General features: G+C 43.2%; 1 protein-coding gene across 3 annotated transcripts in view; it reads left to right on the top strand.

The window, feature by feature from the left end:
* The first annotated feature begins 9,183 nt into the window (after nt 1-9,183).
* The window catches only part of ADD2 (adducin 2), a 109,817-nt gene continuing 99,509 nt past the window's right edge, over nt 9,184-19,491 (top strand). Inside the window, exon 1 of one of the 3 annotated variants that reach the window (XM_060309847.1) lies at nt 9,184-9,639. The gene's annotated coding sequence lies outside the window, so the exon portion shown is untranslated. Of the gene's footprint in view, nt 9,640-9,684; nt 9,935-19,491 lie in introns of those variants that run through there. The other 2 variants (XM_030877493.2, XM_060309846.1) reach the window with 2 other exon arrangements.

Genomic DNA, 19,491 nt, shown 5'->3' on the forward strand with positions numbered 1-19,491 from the left:
CCTTATGACTTCATTTAACCTTAATGGCCTCCTAAAAGCCCTGTCGTTGAATACAGTCACAGTGAGGGCTTCAGTGCATGAATTTTGGGGGAACACAGTTCAGTCCATAGCATTCCACCCCTTACTCCCCAAATTCATGCCCTTATCACATGCAAAATACATTCATTCCATTCAAACAGCCCCCAAAGTCTTACCTCATTCCAGCATCAACTCTAAAGTCCAAAGGCTCATCTAAATATCATCTAAAGCACTTTTGGGTAATACTCGAGGTATGATTCATCCTGAGGCAAGATTCCTCTCCAGCTGTGAACCTGTGAAACCAGACAAGTTATGTGCTTCCAAACTATAGTGGTGAACAGGCACAGGATAGACATTCCCATTCCAAAAGGGAGAGATTGGAAGAAAGTGGTGATGGGTCCCAAGCAAGCCCTGAACTTAGCAAGGCAAATTCCATTATATTTTAAGGTTTCAGAATAATCCTATTTGGCTCCGCGTCCCACCTTCCAGGTCCACTGGGATGGCAGCATAACCCCACACAGCTCTCTGCAGTGGCCCTGCCCTCTGAAACTAACAGGAAGCAGACTTGCCCCCTGGGCCTGCGGTCAGAGTGGCAGCCCAGATGCTCTCTGAATCGCCTGCGGCTCATTCTTCCCTTTCCTTGAAGAACAGTGCATGTTTGCCACTGAATAGCTCTGTGGTCTTGTCCTGACAACCTTCCTTCATTCTGTCCTGCTTTATCTTTCCCCTTTAGTTCATATTGGCGGTGTCTTTGCTGCTCTTAATCCCACCTCTCTTCCCGGCCTCTGTTGAGATAGCTGATTAAGTCTATGAGTTGCACCCGTGATCTCTTTATCAGACGGTTGTTCAGCCACACCCTTAGTGCTCTCTTCAGAGCAAGCTTTCTCACCGTTTGCAATAGAGATAGGCTGAGAATTTTCTAAATGTCTAAGCTCTGGTTCCTTTTTGTTTAACAGTTCTTCCTTTAATTTATCTCTCACCTCTTGCATTTTGCTGTAAGCAGTAAGGAGGACCCAGGGTGCACCTTCAATATTTTGCCTAGAAGTCTCCTCTGCTAAATATCCAAGGTCATTCCTTCCAAGTTCTACCTTTGACAAATCACTAATACACAATTTAGCCGAGTTCTTTGCCCCTTTATAACAAGGATTGCCTTGCTCTGGAGTCTGGGGCCTCTCCACACCAATCGTGTGTATTGCCTCCCTGCCCTGTGTGGTTCTTCCCATGTGGGTGGGGCTACCGTTGCTGCTGGCCTCATTTTAATCAGCGATAATGAAACTGAGCAGGACCCTGTGGGGCTCCTGGGCACGGAAGCCTTTCCGTGTTCCCCGTTTCTTGTAGGGAACAGACTCCAGCCTCCAGGACCTTCCCTGAGTTCCAAAGGGCAGACTCGAACAGTTGGTCATCCAGGAAGGGAGGGGATGCAGAGACAGGGGAGGAGCAGCTAAGAAACAATAGTGCAGCCTTGGGGCAGGGTCCTGGTTCCACCTCAAGGGATACACATAACGATATCTTTAAACTCTTTATAGAATTAAAACCCAACAAATGGAAGATGTCAGCATTCTTCATACCAGAGAAGACCACCTGAGGCCAGATCAAAGGAACCAGAGAAGCTCATCAGGAAGATTACCTGAGACCAGATTAGAGGAGTGCAGGCCCTGCACATACCCTAATCTTGTCAGCAACCCCACCCTTGAACTATTGCTATAAAACTCCTCACTAAATCCTCCTGGGTTGGGACACATAGTTTTGGAGGGGCACGAGTCCACTGTGTCCCCCTTTGCCTGGCAAAGCAATAAAGCTATTATTTTCTACTTCATGCAAAACTCTGCCACTGAGATTTGACTCAGCACCAGTGCACAGAGGCTGAGCTTTTGGCATCAATAATAAGACTGTAAGTACTTTCACTTGTTGTCCCATTCGGTCTCCATGACAACCCTGGGTGGTAGGAGACTATTCATTTTCTAGGGCTGCCATAACAAAATACCACAGACTGGGGGGCTTGAAGCACAGAAATTTATCTGAGATCAAGAGATGGAGGTCAGCAGGATTGTTTTCTTGATGCCTCTCTCCTTGGCTGTAGACGGCTGTCTTCTCCTTGTGTCAGTCTGTATCCACATTTCCTCTTCTTAAAAAGGCAGCATCCTATTGGATTAGGACTTACTCACATGACCTAGTTTTTTAAGCTCTTAATTGTCTTATTAATTTACCGCATTGTCTCTCTGAAGACCCTAACTCCAAATACAGTCAGTCATATTCTGAGGTACTAGGGGTTAGGATTTCAACATAGGAATTTGGGTTGGGGGGCTCAAGTCAGCCCATAACAGAGAGCAAGCGCTGTTACCCTCACTTTACAGCTGGACCCGGGGGTCAGAGTCTTTACTGAGGCCACACAGTCCATGGGACCAAGACTGGAGTCCCAGGCCCTGGACCCAAGTTTCATTCTCTTTCCATGGCAGGCCTCAGCCATGGGGTTGGCTGACCTTTTACTTGTTGGGAGAGTGGTGTCTTCAGGAGATCTAGACTTAGAATTTACCCTTGGTCTTGCTTTGAAAGCCCTGTCTTCCCTGCTCTCTCCTGTCTTAAATTTGATTTCCATAAATGAGGCCATAATTTATAGTTTATCTGGGAGGCAATTCCAGGAAATACCAATAGGGGAGTGGGAAAATGATATAGGTAAGAAGAGCCAGACAATGAAAGATGCATGCTGAGCAGGTGATGCTGTGGGCAGCTGGGGCTCAGTCCTGCTGGGGCCCCCTGGGAAAATATGCACAACACACCTCAGGGGGTCCGCCCCACACTTACAGAGGAGGGAGCCGGGCTCTTTATCCACTAACTCCTGATGGTCACAGGTTGAGAGCCGACTCCCTGGGGTGTCAATTCCTCCAGCACCTCCAGCATGCCCTGGGGAAGGCCGTTGATAAGAATGTCTGGCCCTGGAGAGTGCTAAGGCCCTGTGTTAGTTATCTATTGCTGAGCAACAAATGACTGACCCCAAACTTTGCAACTTAAAACAACACACTATATCACAGTTTCTGTGGGTCAGAAGTCATGCTTGGGCATGGCTTAGCTGGGTCCTCTGCTTCAAGGTCTCTCTCAAGGCAGAAATCAAGGTGTCAGTCTAGGCTGGGGTCTCAGCTGAAGGCTTGGCTGGGGAAGGATCTGCTTCCAAGCTTATGTGGTTGTCTGCAGAATTCATTTCCTCTAGGACTTCTGGACTGATGGCCTCAGTTTCTAGCTGGTTTTTGGCCAGATATCACCCTCAGTTCCTTGCCACATAGATCTGTTAGACACTGCAGGTGTCTCTCCTTACAAGTTATTGCCGACTAGAAACATTTTTGTCGAGAGGCTTGGAGATTAGAAATAATTTTACTGCCTAACAGAAAGTCTAATTTTATCTGGCTATTGGAGGCTAGCCAAATGTGATTTTCTGGGTCTGACATGGAGTCTCCTATGCTCTTCTGTCCTTTGTCAAGGGCCAGGCAACTCGAGCTTTCTGCAAGTGAGAACTTTGAATTCTGATGGTGTTTGATGGAGCCAGCTAGTTCTAGTTCCTTCTGTTGGATTTCAAAGGGAATTTGGAATTGAGTGAGAACTTCTGGAACTTCAACTAAAATTCCATATAGGCTATTAATATGGAAATTAATACAATGAAGTCTTGTTTCTCATCTGACATTTGAATAATTCCTAAAGTCACAGAATGGCACAACTCTTCCCAGCACTCATCATATTCAGATGGCATCTGGGAGAAGCTGGAGGGATTTTTTTTTTTTTTTTTTTTTTTTAAGATTCTGTGATGGCTAGAAGAGCAAAATCAAAGCAGAATCGTTTTTTTCTTTTTTCTGGTGGGGGCAAAGGAGAATGTATCAGCCTTATGGACTTTATCAGTGTCTTGTACTAGTTCTGCTTTTTAAAATCAATTTTTTTTCCCCTCTGAGAGGGCATGGGCAACGTAGTAGTTAGAGCTCAGCTCTGGAGCCATGGTGCTTATGTTTGCATCCTGGCTTGGCCACCCACTGTCTGTGCAACCTTGGGAGAGTTACTCAACCTCTCTGTGCCTCAGTCTCTTCATCTATTAAATAGGGTAATACTATTTCCACCACATAGAGTCCTTGTGAGGATTAAATGAGTAAAATGCATGTAAAGCTCTCAGAACAATGGCAGGAGCCAAAAAGAGTTTGCTATTATTAGTCTGAGAAAGCTTACTAACACACCAGGAAGAGAAATTTTTGAGAGATGGTGATGACCAAGGGGATTTATGAAACCTGCTATTTCTGGACTAAACAAAAATTCTCTATTCCCGTTTTGGGTTCTAGTTCAGAAAAGGGCCTACCATACCTGTGATTTCAGGGCTCCAGAGAAGGAATTTCCAACTTCCCACATATTATCACTTGGCACCAGTAGTGCACAGTTGCCTGAAGTGTCTCCATAAACATATCATTTCCTGGTTCTGGCCAGACCTCGGGTCCTGGTGGCTGAGATACTTGTAATTCTAGTGGCTTTTGACTGGAGCATGGGGAGAGAACTTATGGACTCTGATTCTGAAGATGAAGTGGGAATGGATGAGGAGCTCTGAGTGGGAAGGATGGGTAGAGACCAGGGGTTGGAGGGCTGGGGGAGCTAGAGCAGAAAGACAAAATTTACTCTGGCATCTGAAATGAAATGACTGCCAGGCGTCCTAGGGTTGTTGTGGTGGGCATTTTCTCCTTTTCTATGTCAGTAGTAGCTTGCATACAGTGGCATTTCTTATATGTTAGTGTGCAAAGGAATCCCTAGGAATGCTTGTTAAAAATATGGGTTCCTGGGCCCACCTCCAGGGATTCTGATTCTGCAGCAACACTGTGGTGGGGTCTGGTGATTTTCATGGGACTGTGGTACCCCAGAATCTCGAGGGAGCAGAGGGGCTATGATCTGGTTGGGGGTGGTGACCAGAGGATTTTCTGGAAGCTGTACTTGCCCTGTCACCACATTTTAAAAAATACATAGTGTAACACATACAGACTGAAAGTGAGGGGATGGAAAAAGATATTCCACACAAATGGAAATCAAAAGAAAGCTGGAGTAGAAATTCTCATATCAGACAAAATAGACTTTAAAACAAAGATTATTACAAGAGACAAAGAAGGACACTACATAATGATCAAGGGATCAATCCAAGAAGAAGATATAACAATTGTAAATATTTATGCACCCAAGAGAGGAGCACCTCAATACATAAGGCAAATACTAACAGCCATAAAAAGGGAAATCGACAGTAACACAATCATAGTAGGGGGCTTTAATACCCCACTTTCACCAATGGACAGATCATCCAAAGTGAAAATAAATAAGGAAACACAGGCTTTAAAAGATACATTAAACAAGATGGACTTAATTGATATTTATAGGACATTCCATCCAAAAAACAACAGAATACACATACTTCGCAAGTGCTCATAGAACATTCTCCAGGATAGATCATGCCTTGGGTCACAAATCAAGCCTTGGTAAATTTAAGAAAATTGAAATCATATCAAGTATCTTTTCTGACCACAACACTATGAGACTAGATATCAATTACAGGAAAAAGTCTGTAAAAAATACAAACACATGGAGGCTAAACAATACACTACTTAATAAGCAAGAGATCACTGAAGAAATCAAAGAGGAAATCCAAAAATAACTAGAAACAAATGACAATGAAAACACGATGACCTAAAACCTATGGGATGCAGCAAAAGCAGTTCTAAGAGGGAAGTTTATAGCAGTACAATCCTACCTCAAGAAATAAGAAACATCTCAAATAAACAACCTAACCTTACACCTAGCAATTAGAGACAGAAGAACAAAAAAACCCCAAAGTTAGCAGAAGGAAAGAAATCATAAAGATCAGATCAGAAATAAATGAAAAAGAAAGGAAGGAAACGATAGCAAAGATCAATAAAACTAAAAGCTGGTTCTTTGAGAAGATAAACTAAATTGATAAACCGTTAGCCAGACTCATCAAGAAAAAAAAGGAGAAGGCTCAAATCAACAGAATTCGAAATGAAAAAGGAGAAGTAACAACTGACATGACAGAAATACAAAGGATCATGAGAGATTACTACAAGCAACCGTATGCCAGTAAAATGGACAACCTGGAAGAAATGGACAAATTCTTAGAAAAGCACAACCTTCCAAGACTGAACCAGGAAGAAATAGAAAATACAAACAGACGAATCACAAGCACTGAAATTGAAACTGTGATTAAAAATCTTCCAACAAACAAAAGCCCAGGACCAGATGGCTTCACAGGCAAATTCTATCAAACATTTAGAGAAGAGCTAACACCTATCCTTCTCAAACTCTTCCAAAATATAGCAGAGGGAGGAACACTCCCAAACTTATTCTATGAGGCCGCCATCACCCTGATACCAACACCAGACAGAGATGTCACAAAGAAAGAAAACTACATACCAATATCACTGATGAATATAGATGCAAAAATCCTCAACAAAATACTAGCAAACAGAATCCAACAGCACATTAAAAGGATCACATACCATGATCAAGGGGTGTTTATCCCAGGAATGCAAGGATTCTTCAATATACGCAAATCAGTCAATGTGATACACCACATTAACAAATTGAAGGAGAAAAACCATATGATCATCTCAATAGATGCAGAGAAGGCTTTCGACAAAATTCAACACCCATTTGTGATAAACACCCTCCAGAAAGTAAGCATTGAGGGAACTTTCCTCAACATAATAAAGGCCATATATGACAAACACACAGCCAACATCATCCTCAATGAAAAAGTGAAACCATTTCCACTAAGATCAGGAACAAGACAAGGTTGCCCACTCTCACCATGCTTATTCAACATAGTTTTGGAAGTTTTAGCCACAGCAATCAGAGAAGAAAAAGACATAAAAGGAATGCAAATCGGAAAAGAAGAAGTAAAGCTGTCACTGTTTGCAGTTGACATGATACTATAAATAGAGAATCCTAAAGATGTTACCAGAAAAGTACTAGAGTTAATCAATGAATTTGGTAAAGTAGCAGGATACAAAATTAATGCACAGAAATCTCTGGCATTCCTATACACTAATGATGAAAAATCTGAAAGTGAAATTAAGAAAACCCTCCCATTTACCAGTACAACAAAAAGAATAAAATATCTAGGAATAAACCTACCTAAGGAGACAAAAGACCTGTATGCAGAAAACTATAAGACCCCGATGAAAGAAATTAAAAATGATACAAATAGATGGAGAGATATACCATGTTCTTGGATTGGAAGAATCAACACTGTGAAAATGACTCTACTACCCAAAGCAATCTACAGATTCAATGCAATCCCTATCAAACTACCACTGGCATTTTTCACAGAAGTAGAAGAAAAAATTTCACAATTTGTATGGAAACACAAAAGACCCCGAATAGCCAAAGCAATCTTGAGAAAGAAAATGGAGGTGGAGGAATCAGCCTCCCTGACTTCAGACTATACTACAACGCTACAGTAATCAAGGCAGTATGGTACTGGCACAAAAACAGAAATATAGATCAATGGAATAGGATAGAAAACCCAGAGGTAAACTAATGCACATATGGTCACCTTATCTTTGATAAAGGGGGCAAGAGTATACAGTGGAGAAAAGACAGCCTCTTCAATAAGTGGTGCTGGGAAAATTGGACAGCTACATGTAAAAGAATGAAATTAGAACACTCCCTAACACCATATACAAAAATAAACTCAAAATGGATTAAAGACCTAAATGTAAGGCCAGACACCATCAAACTCTCAGAGGAAAACATAGGCAGAACACTCTATGACATAAATCACAGCAAGATCCTTTTTGACCCACCTCCTAGGGAAATGGAAATAAAAACAAAAATAAACAAATGGGACCTAATGAAACTTCAAAGCTTTTCCACAGCAAAGGAAACCATAAATAAGACGAAAAGACAACCCTCAGAATGGGAGAAAATATTTGTAAACAAAGCAACTGACAAAGGATTAATCTCCAAAGTTTACAAGCAGCTCAATATCAAAAAGACAAACAACCCAATCCAAAATTGGGCAGAAGACCTAAATAGACATTTCTCCAAAGAAGATATACAGATTGCCAACAAATACATGAAAGAATGCTCAACATCACTAATCATTAGACAAATGCAAATCAAAACTACAATGAGGTATCACCTCACACCAGTTAGAATGGGCATCATCAGAAAATCTACAAACAGTAAATGCTGGAGAGGGTGTGGAGAAAAGGGAACCCTCTTGCACTGTTGGTGGGAACGTAAATTGATACAGCCACTATGGAGAACAGTATGGAGGTTCCTTAAAAAACTAAAAACAGAACTACCATACGCCCCAGCAATCCCACTTCTGGGCATATACCCTGAGGAAACCATAATTCAAAAAGAGTCATGTACCACAATGTTCACTGCAGCTCTATTTACAATAGCCAGGACATGGAAGCAACCTAAGTGTCCATCAACAGATGAATGGATGAAGAATATGTGGCACATATATACAATGGAATATTACTGAGCCATAAAAAGAAAAGTATTGAGTTGTTCGTAGTGAGGTGGATGGACCTAGAGTCTGTCATACAGAGTGAGGTAAGTCAGAAAGAGAAAAACAAATACCATATGCTAACACATATGTATGGAATCTAAAAACAAGGCTCTTAAGAACCTAGGCACAGGATAGGAGTAACCAAGTATTCTGGTTCTCCCTCCAGTTGCACGTTCACCAAACACCTGTTCCCGCCGGGGTGGGAGACTGCGAGAGGGGAGCGGGTGAGAGGTGGAAGTAGTGAGAATTGGAGGGAGCTGGGCCCATCCCTAACCCCAGAGGGTAGGGCAACAAGAAACATTTTGCCCTTGTGGAAAATGGAGTCAGCATTAGAATAGGGATGATTTTGGCTTGGAATTCAAATGGCCAAACAATTGCTATTAAAATTATAAATAGAATTAATCTTCTAAAGCAAGATGCCCTTCCTAGTCAAAAAATATTACAAATACAAGACTTTGCTTCTATTTAATCCCAAGAGGATACAACCTCTATCTGAGCTCAAGTTTCAGATTTTCTTCCTAGTGACCACATCCTCACACTGGCTCTTGGCTGTTCCGGTCAGCTCGTGGTGCGGAAGTGGCGGTGAGCAGAGGGCCTGGGCGGCGGGACTGCGGCAGCGCGGGCGGCGAGACCGCAAGCGGGCGGGGGCACTGCAGCACCGCGGCCCTCGGGCGTCCGGGCAGCGGCCCGCTAGAGGGGGCGCTGTGGGCACCGCCAAGCGTCCTTTTGTCAGCGCACAGGGCCGAGAGAGCTCTCATTTCCTCCTAGCCTCGTGCTGGAAATGGATTTAATTCTGACACCAGGGCTGTAAGGGACGAGCGGGAACGAAAGCCTTTTGTCAAGGAGTAGCAGTCTCTGTTGTCTGTAATTACCACTGACGCGGAGAAGCTGCGTTGCTGGTGGAATTCCAGGCAGCTCTGGCAAGTGCGGGGCTGCAGGATGAGTAGAAAACATTGCTCTGCCGATTAGCTGGGTGCATTTATCAAGCAGATCCCAAAAAGAAAAACCAACCAGCAGAACAAACCCCCAACAGCCCGCAGCGGAAGACCAGAGATGGATAAGATGCCTTGCAGGAGGTAAGCCCGTCTTGGGAATGGGCGCCATGGGCTGGCCTTGGTTTTGTTTATTTTAAGCGAATTTGAGACCCCCCCTACAGCATCCTTCTACCGACCGGGAGCTGGTTGGTCCAGATCGGTGAGCGTCTGTTAGTGAGTGCGTCTGCGAGGCAGCCCTTCCCCTCGTCTGTGCTTTATGCCTAAAGGTTTCTGTTGCTGATGTAACATTGGAGGTTCTTTGGAAAGCGGGCTGCCAAGCGCTGGCCTCTGCCTGGGGAAGATCGAACCCACCCGCCCCGAGAGCAGCGCCTCACAGGTGGGGCTTTCTTCTCGGTCCGGGCTGGCTGGCGGGCGGCAAGCCTCGCCTCGCGGGGCCGCCCCTCCCTTCCCTCCGCGCTCCGCCGCCGCCCTCCCGGGAGCCGCGGGACCCGCTCGGCAGGGCTGGGCGCGCTCCCCGGGCCTCGCCATCGCCGTGGCGACGCCGCAGCTGCGGGGCTAGCAGGTGCGGCGTCGGCAGCAGCTTGCCTTGGGAGGAGGGCCGCTGGCACGTGAGCGGACCCCAGGGGGTTTGAATTTTTATGCGACTCCACCACTTTGGAGGGAAAAAAGGCCACTGTCCCCGAGGAGATCGGGCCAGGCTGTACATCTCTTAGATTTCGTCTTCCCTCCCCTCTCTTCCCCTGTCTCCCCTCCCCTCCTGCACCCGGGAGGAGGCCACGCACCACCCGCGAGGCGGGGGCCATCGTCTGCTTGTTTTGAAATCGCGACCACAGCCAGTCTACCTGGTGTTGGGGGGAAGGGAGGGGCAGACTGCTTTAGGATGCTGATCGGGCGCTCGGGTCTAGCCTATTGTCTTGCCTTTTCTCCCCCTTTCTTTTCTTCTCTAATCTCCACCCCCTGACAAAAAAGAAAGAAAAAAAAAGAAAAAAGCGGGTGGGTGGGGAGAGAGAGAGAAAGAGAGACAGAGAGAGATAAGAAAAGAGGGGGGTGAAAAGCCCCCAAGCCCACACCCTATCCAATCTTTTGAAAATTGTCCTTTATCTTTGACACATGATTATTTCCCATCTGTTTCTTTACGTCTACTCCTCCCTCCTCTTGCAGTTTGTCGGCTAAGATTCAACTGACTCAAATGAGCCTTATTAATACTAGAAATCAAATCTCAGTTTCCTAAAGGGACGTTTTGTGCTTTCTGACTAACCCCAAATGAGGGGTTTCCGGCGTCCTGGCAGGAGCAAAGGATGGGGAAGGTGGACTCCCGCCTCTCACATCTAGGGTGTGGATCTGGTGGAGATACAGGAGATGTCGAACTTGTGCGGTGAGGTATGTCCTCGTTAATGGGATTTGAAAATGATGTTTTATTTTAAGGGAAAAATAGCTGGTAACATTTGAAGTGAAAGGGCTTTAAATTTTAAATGAGTATGACCAGGGAAGAGAGCTGTGAAGTTTCACACTTGCAAGTCACCCCTCTCACTGACGTATGAAGAGTATATGTTACAGATTTTAAAAGGAGCTGGGCCATTTAATATTTCTACTTTATGATGTTCTACCTTCATTCTGCCTGCAGACCAAGATCTTGCTCAGAACCCCCCCCACCTACCTTCAATCCCCACCCCCCCACCCCTAGAAGGACACAGTAAAAGCAAACTTTTCATTATTAGTATGATGTCAATACATTTTGGAGAATCACTCTTTTTTGGTGCTGGAATTAGTAAATCTCAGCTATTCTTAAGAGTTTACAGGTGATCAAGTGTGTTTGTTGGCAGAGGGTTTAGAGTTAAGATTTTAAATACATAAAAAAAGACTCTGATAAATATATTTATCACCTGCCGTGTTCTACAAAGGATTTAAGACAGTTTACAGGGATTCATAAAATATAGCAAGGCAGACTTGGAAGTAGATGGGAAGAAAAAGAAAGCGAAAGGTAAAGACATAAAATTGTATTAAGAATGAGGCTAATGCAAAAATACAAACATATGAGAGGCAAACAAATCCAGCTCTGAACTTTCTAGCAGCTCATACAAAAAGGGAAATTGACCAGCCTACGGTTCATATGCTTTATTTATTCACTGACTCATTCACTCACTTGTTCACTCAAGAAACATTCACTGAGGACCTACTCTGCACAGATTCTGTGAGAGGTGCTGGGAACAAAGGGGTGAAGCAGACAGACATGGTCTCTCCCCTGACAACATTTACAGCCGAATGCAAGAAATGGACAATCACGAAGAAATCTCGAAAACGAGTATCTGATTACAAGTTGTGATAAAAGCTGTGCAGGAGCTCATGCAGCTCATTATCAAAAAACAAACAACCCAATCCAAAAATGGGCAGAAGACCTAAATAGACATTTCTCCAAAGAAGATATGCAGATTGCCAACAAACACATGAAAGAATGCTCAACATCACTAATCATTAGACAAATGCAAATCAAAACTACAATGAGGCATCACCTCACACCGGTCAGAATGGCCATGATCAAAAAAATCTACAAACAGTAAATGCTGGAGAGGGTGTGGAGAAAAGGAAACCCTCTTGCAGGGTTGGTGGGAATGTAAACTGATACAGCCACTATGGAGAACAGTATGGAGGTTCCTTAAAAAACTAAAAATAGGACTACCATACGCCCCAGCAATCCTACTCCTGGGCATATACCCTGAGAAAACCATAATTCAAAAATAGTCATGTACCCCAGTGTTCATTGCAGCTCTATTTACAATAGCCAGGACATGGAAGCAACCTAAGTGTCCATCAACAGATGAATGGATGTAGAATATGTGGCACATATATACAATGGAATATTACTCAGCCATAAAAAGAAGTGAAACTGAGTTATTTGTAGTGAGGTGGATGGACCTAGGTTCTGTCATACAGAGTGAAGTAAGTCAGAAAGAGAAAAAAAGTGCCGTATGCTAACACATATATATGGAATCTAAAAAAAAGAAAATGGTTCTGAAGAACCTAGGGGCAGGACAGGAATAAAGATGCAGATGTAGAGAACGGACTTGAGGACATGGGGAGGGGGAAGGGTAAGCTGGGACGAAGTGAGAGAGTGGCATGGACTTCTATACACTACAAAATGTAAAATAGATAGCTAGTGGGAAGCAGCGGAATAGCACAGGGAGGTCAGCTCAGTGCTTTGTGACCACCTAGAGGGGTGGGGTAGGGAGGGTAGGAGGGAGATGCAGGAGGGAGGGGATATGGGGATATATGTATATGTATAGTTGATTCACTTTGTTATAAAGCAGAAACTAACACACCATTGTAAAGCAATTATACTCCAATAAAGATGTTTAAAAAAAAAAAAGAGCTGTGCAGGAAAAGCATGAAGCACAAAATGTCACGTGTCCAGACATAAAAATATGAAATAAAAGCTTCTTTAGAGAAGCACAACAATTCTTGATTCTAAGAGCAGAAAGGAACTTTTTTCAGATATGATGCAGTGTTTGGAAAGATGTCCCAAATCATGCCCTCATCAGACACATGGGTTTCACTCAGCCTTTTTTAGAGTGTCCCTTAGTGTGAGGGATCCTGCTATTACCCCACAGGTCTCGGACCCCTGGGGTTCTGCGAATATATGTATTTTGAGAGGTCTGTGTATTCCCTAAAATTCAGTGGTTTTATTTCAGTGATAATGTTCAATAATAAATATTAAAACCATGTTCTGGATCATTTTGATGGCAACCCCCAAAGCAAGGCTGGGGCCTCTGTTTGCCTCTGTAACTTCCCATGTGGGCCAGGAGCAGGCCTGGTGGCTGGGGCCACAGCACAGATGAGGGGGAGGGGAGTTTAAATCAAGACACCTGGGGAGAGTGGTGAGTCCACCCAGGGCACAGGCTCGCCAGACTCAAAAAAGAACAGCATCTGGTGACCGCTGCTATACAGTCAAGGATTGAAGCTCTTGGGCCAGCTCCACCTTTGTATGGACCAAGTTGCAGCAATTTATTTGCAGCAGGTGTTGTAGTAAAAACACAATGAAAGAGTTGCTTTTGCTGGTTTTAGAATAATTGGATTAGATCTCCATTTAGTGCAGGTTTAGCAACCTCCCAATAAGTACCTTATGTCCAAAGCAATGAGACAGGCAATTAATTTGGTGTAATGGTTAAGTGGAGCCAGACTGCCTGGCTTCAAATCCATTTTTCCACTTACTAGCTGTGAGACTTTGGGCAAGTTACTCAGCCTCTCTGTTGCTACGATAATATGTGGATAAATATGGGTTATTGATTTCATAGTAAGATTGTGAGGATTACAGGCATTACATGTGAAATACCTGGAGCATATCTATGTTCAATAAATGTTAGCAACTAATACTATTTTTATTAGTGTGAAATGCACTTCATTTATGTAGGTACCCCAGGATGGCTTGATATCAGCATTTTAAATTATGATATCTGAACTATCTTCAAGTAGCAGACACATTTTTGAGGTTATTAATATTGTTTTGCATTGTTTATGTATTGTTTGCATTAATATGTTGCAGTGAAAAATTCAGATAATGGCGATATGTAGTAACTAGACCTGCAGCTACGTCTTTCTATTGTTAAACCCAAATGGTATTTTAGTTTCAGCAAAACAATATTATCTGCTGCAGTAAATTAATTTTATTAACCTGACCTTTTAAAGTTGGATAGTTGTATTTATTTGCACATTTGTTTTGGCATTCTAGTTTTATAAAAGTTATAAAGTGTAAGTATTTGAACTGGTCTTTATGAGTGTACGTACTTAAGTTATATTTTACTAAAAGTGACTTAGGTCAACCCTCGGTCCATGAGATATTTTTTTTCCTTCAAAAGGGATTTCTATATAGTTCAAGCACTTTGAGCTATATAATTCAAGCATTTTGACAGACCCAAGATTCTTGGAATAGAATTTTGAACCTCTAGAAGAGAGATTGCAGCCCCAAATTTGACTCTATATACCTTAACTGCCATAGATTTAGTCTGAAAGAATTTTAAGGCAGTAATAACAAAACTTGCCTCTGTCTTCAACAACAATAGCAAAATCCCCTGGACTCAAAGAATGGCAAGCTTCCAGCAAAAATCCATCCTGGTCTATCTTCCAGGATAAGCTACAAATGAAAGGTTTGCCAATGTTATTGAATGAAGTGAAAAGAAAGCCTATTCTCTGTGGAGTACAACATTTGATTGTATGGACTAAAACAAGTTTACTGATTATATTGTTCAAATCTCTTTTAAAATTTTCTTTGTACCTAGGTGATCTGTCAGAGATTACAAGAAGTGTGTTAGTCTCCCACTATAATCATATTTTTGATTGCTTTCCTTTTGATATACACTTATCATAGACATATGCATGTATATAGACACACACACACACACACACACACACACACACACACAGAGTTATTTGATGGTGTGTTACTTAGGACCTGGTTGCCCAGGACTGGTGGGTTTCCTGGGATGGGGGGCTTTCAATGCTAAAATTGGGACAGTGCCAGGCAAAGGAAGACAGATCTATTTTAGTTTTAGAGAACAGCAAGAGAACAGACAATAGGCTCGTATTCTTTAAGAAGAAGATGTGGTACAAATGGTGCCAACCAACAACAACCAGCCCATGGTTCAATAAGTAACTCTCCTGGGAAGAGGCAGGTGTGTTCTCCCAGTTGAGACCTAGAAGAATCCTTAAGCTCCAGGCCTGAAAGTCCTGGAAGGGCTGTGATGTGGTCGGGGAGAGGGTGGGTGTATAAATCAAAAGGCTCTAGGAACTCTTTCAGCACCTTCCACCTTGAGTGCCTGGACCCAGTCTTGACATGTGCCCAGGGAGCCCTCAGTGAAGCTTCCAACCAGGTTGGTTCAAGTCAACCCAACAGTTGTGGCTAAAGACAAAGATATATAAGTATATAAATAAGTGCCACTTGGCCCACCAGTAAATATCCCTAACGTACTTGATCTGACCCAGGACCCCAACCTTCAAACAACCCAAGCAGGACCTGGAGGTTAGGGAGTTTAGGATGTGGTAGCCAGAAATCAAAATTCAGTGCTCTATACAATATTTAGAATGGTCTTCCCTGGGCCCAGCCTTGAAGTGGCTGGAAAGAACTTATCAAGCCAAGTAGCAAATCCCTCTGGCTTCTGTGAATGGCAGCACTAAGGACCATTGGACACCCTCCACCCCATCCCCACACACAGACAGCTGACTGGACCAGGCATGAACCTGTGAGGACTTGGAACCTCAGGGCTGGTAGCCATATTAGGCCAAACAGGGGAGCGTGTTAGGGTGAGGATAGATCATGGGTCATCCCCCTACTTCCCTCGCCAATTTAGAGAAGCCACTTGGCTCCCTTGAGGTGGCCACAGTGATTCCAGTTCTAGTAGCTTCCATGAAGTCCAGCTAGACCTTGGTCCCTAGGTTGATGCGGTTGCCCTCCATCCTGCTAGTCTAGTTTGCTTGGGCTCCTGTTTCAGACAGCCAAAATGTCCGGCTAGAACTCTGGCTTACTCCAGAGCTTCCGGCTTCTGTTCCCTACATGGAGCCCAACCTCTCTCCATCCATCCACAGTGATCTTTCCAAAACAAAAATTGAATCTTGTCACTCCTCTACCCTCGGGATAAAGCCCAAATTCCGTACCTACCCCTACTGCTTTACATCTCCTTCCTTGGAGATGTAGGCTAGACCATCTTTCTGGACATTCCCCCTCTCCACAACGGACCAACTTTTAGCAAGCCTTATTAAAAGAAAAAAGAAAAAAAATAACAACACTAGAAATGATATATGGAGTGAAGGGGAGAAGAAGAGATTTGAAATCATAAGAACACTATGCATTATTGTATCCTAACGTGTGAAAGTCTTGATGAAATGGACAACTTCCACAGAAAATAGGAACTACCAATATTTACTCCAGAAATCGAATGTCATGCTCCTGGATGGGACGAATCGACGTTACAAAGATGTCGATTCCTCACAGATTCTACCGTGTGGTTGGCAGTCTTCCTGGTAACCAGAAGTGATGCAGATTTGTTCCTATTTTTATATTCCTGCAGTAATTTTCTGTGGAATCTTGAAAGGGGTAGTTAACTACATATGCTCAATTGTGAATCATTTTATTGAAGGGAAAGCCAATACATGTGCATTTAAATGTCATTTATAAATTGTTTTTCTTGAAGAACAAATGAAGTTATTAAACTTTGAAATGCATGGGGGCTTTATGGAGACAGAATTTCATTTAACGGACATGATTTTCCACCCAAATTATTTTATTGAGTATGAATTTCATCGTGTTTGCTTTCTTTACTCTGCATGGCGCCGATAATAAGGATCTCTTGGCTTCTATTTGTAAAAATCGATCGTGAAAAGACACTGGAAAAGTGAGGGCAGGTTCAGTTCTTTCCACCTTTACTTGTGTCAGGTGGCAGAGCATCTATCCTGGTTATCTCAGCATGCCTTTATTTAGAATTTATTCTTCTTCCCTCTTCGCACCACCTTTCTCTTAGATCCTTCCAACACCCTCATTTGTGTCCTAAATCAGCTACATCTGTTACCATAGTTATGCAGCATCCAGTTTAACCCATTCCATGCTTGTTCCGACCGTATATTGCATAAGACTTCCTTTATTGTATTTCATAAAACATACCATTATTTTTCCTTCTTCGTCACCTGTCCCCCAATTTTTATTCTTTTTAAGGCAACGCACGTGTATAGTTAAGAAATCAAATAGGACTGAAGGGCTTCTAACAGAAAGCAACAATCCCTGCCCCGCCCCAAATGCTTTCTCCACAGGCGAACCAATTTTAGCTCTGTTTTCCATTCTGCATACTGCTGTTTCTGGATTTATCGACTTTGATCATCATCTAGTGACTTTCTGCCATGAGAGTCAAGGATGTAGTCTATTTACACCACACCTACATCCCTTCACTGCCTTCTGGTCACCCCTGCCACACCAGACAGTGCATTTATTAAAACCAGATTTCTCATCCCATGGACGGTTGGTTGGGTCACTTGACTCTACTCTGTAAGATAAGGCTATACCAATACCATCACCTCTCCTTGCCTGCTTCCTCCTTCCCTCTAGCTGTACATTTACTTCTGCATTATCAAAATTGATAAAATATTCATTGTGTTCCATTGCCATAGTTGGTTTCTATGATTTGTCTATAAGGTAATTGTAAATGATGAAAACTCTTAATGTGCTCATTATCCAACTGGGTTGCTGTTTTTCACTGTTCACGATAAGTAATATGCTAGGATTTCATATCCTTCTCAGGGGCTCCAACATCTCAACCTTTGGACCACTCAGTGGAAAATGCTTCCAGGGTGAAGTTCAAATGGATTCTGTTACTCTGAGGGCACTGGCACCGTCAGAGCTGCTCTAGTTCGCCCCTGCAGTGCGTACAGTTTCTCTAAGAAGACTCACGCAGAAGTCAAGTTGATAAATTCAGAAACAGCAGTATATATATACTGGTTTGAGATACAGAGGTAACTACAGCTGTCTGCCTGGCTGTGAACCACTGTGTTCTGGGGGTGAGAGAGGGGGTGGGCAGGGTCCACTGCTCTGTATAGAGACTGCAATTTGTGCCCTTGTGTTCATTCTCTTTTTAATTCCTCCCCTCCATGACACCTGCCATCTCAGAGTCCAGGACACTTTTAGGGCTCTGCCACACAGATCATCTGCCTCCTTGGTTCCAACATCCTCTGCCTGAAATCCAGGCTGACGCTTCTTTTGCTTTCAGCCATTAGTCACCAGTTCTCCATCTGTTTTTTGTCCTTCAGAAACTTGTTGAAATCTCTTCTCTGTTAATGACCTGCTTTTACTTTGTCATTGTGGGATTAGGTATTTTTATTCCCTTATCAATTTAATGGAGTCTAAGAAGAGAGAAAAACATAGTGGTAGGTGGGATTAGGCCTGCCATCTTGAATTAGAAGCCAAGGTATTCATTTTCAATCAAGCCATGCATAATAGGGATAAAACAAACTATTGGCATGGCCATGATTTAAATTCAAACACTGGCGAGGTTTGCTTTTCTCTGTTATGAAAATGCTTTCAAATAGGTGCAGCGCCTATCAACTCAATTCCAGTATGTTCTCCCATCTAGAATAGTCCAGAAACATTGAAGCATTTTTCTACCCCTACTCGATGATTAACTTTTAGTTTACATACAATTCTTTCTTTTTTGTTTTTTGTTGTACGCGGGCCTCGCACTGTTGTGGCCTCTCCCGTTGCAGAGCACAGGCTCCGGACGCGCAGGCTCAGTGGCCATGGCTCACGGGCCCAGCCGCTCCGTGGCAGGTGGGATCTTCCCGGACCGGGGCACGAACCCGTGTCCCCTGCATCGGCAGGCGGACTCTCAACCACTGCGCCACCAGGGAAGCCCAGTTTACATACAATTCTAATGAGCTCAGTTGTTTCTCTGTAGACACTCCAGAAAAGTGGAAATGGGAAATTAGAAGAGTTTGGCTAATAGTCTAAAAGAGATTGGGATAAAAATGAAAATTCAGAGAAGATGAAAAGTTCTCCTAGGAACCTGGGCCACACTTTTTGCCCGAGTGCTATGGAAGATCATTTGTCAGAGTTGACAGTACATTTGATTTGGACCTAGAAAGTAAGGAACTCACAAAGTAAGTGAACTAACAGATTGTATTCTCACAGGGGAGGGGCTGCTGGTTTTTTTTTTTTTTTTTTTTTTACCTGGATGAGAAGCAAGAATTTGTGGGTGCCAACATTTCTTTGTTCAGAAAGTAAATCTGGAGTTATGATGCACAAGAAATTTCAGTTGTCTCTATGTTTTCATCTAATTTGGAGATTATTGCTTCATTTTTCAGTCTTATCAATGATCATTAAGACTGAAAACAGTTTTGGGGATCCTGCTTTATGTATCTTAACTCTGTTAAAGTTACGGGTCATGAAACTGTTAGCAGCTTTGA

This window comes from Globicephala melas, chromosome 12 (assembly GCF_963455315.2).
Source record: "Globicephala melas chromosome 12, mGloMel1.2, whole genome shotgun sequence".
NCBI lineage: Eukaryota > Metazoa > Chordata > Mammalia > Artiodactyla > Delphinidae > Globicephala > Globicephala melas.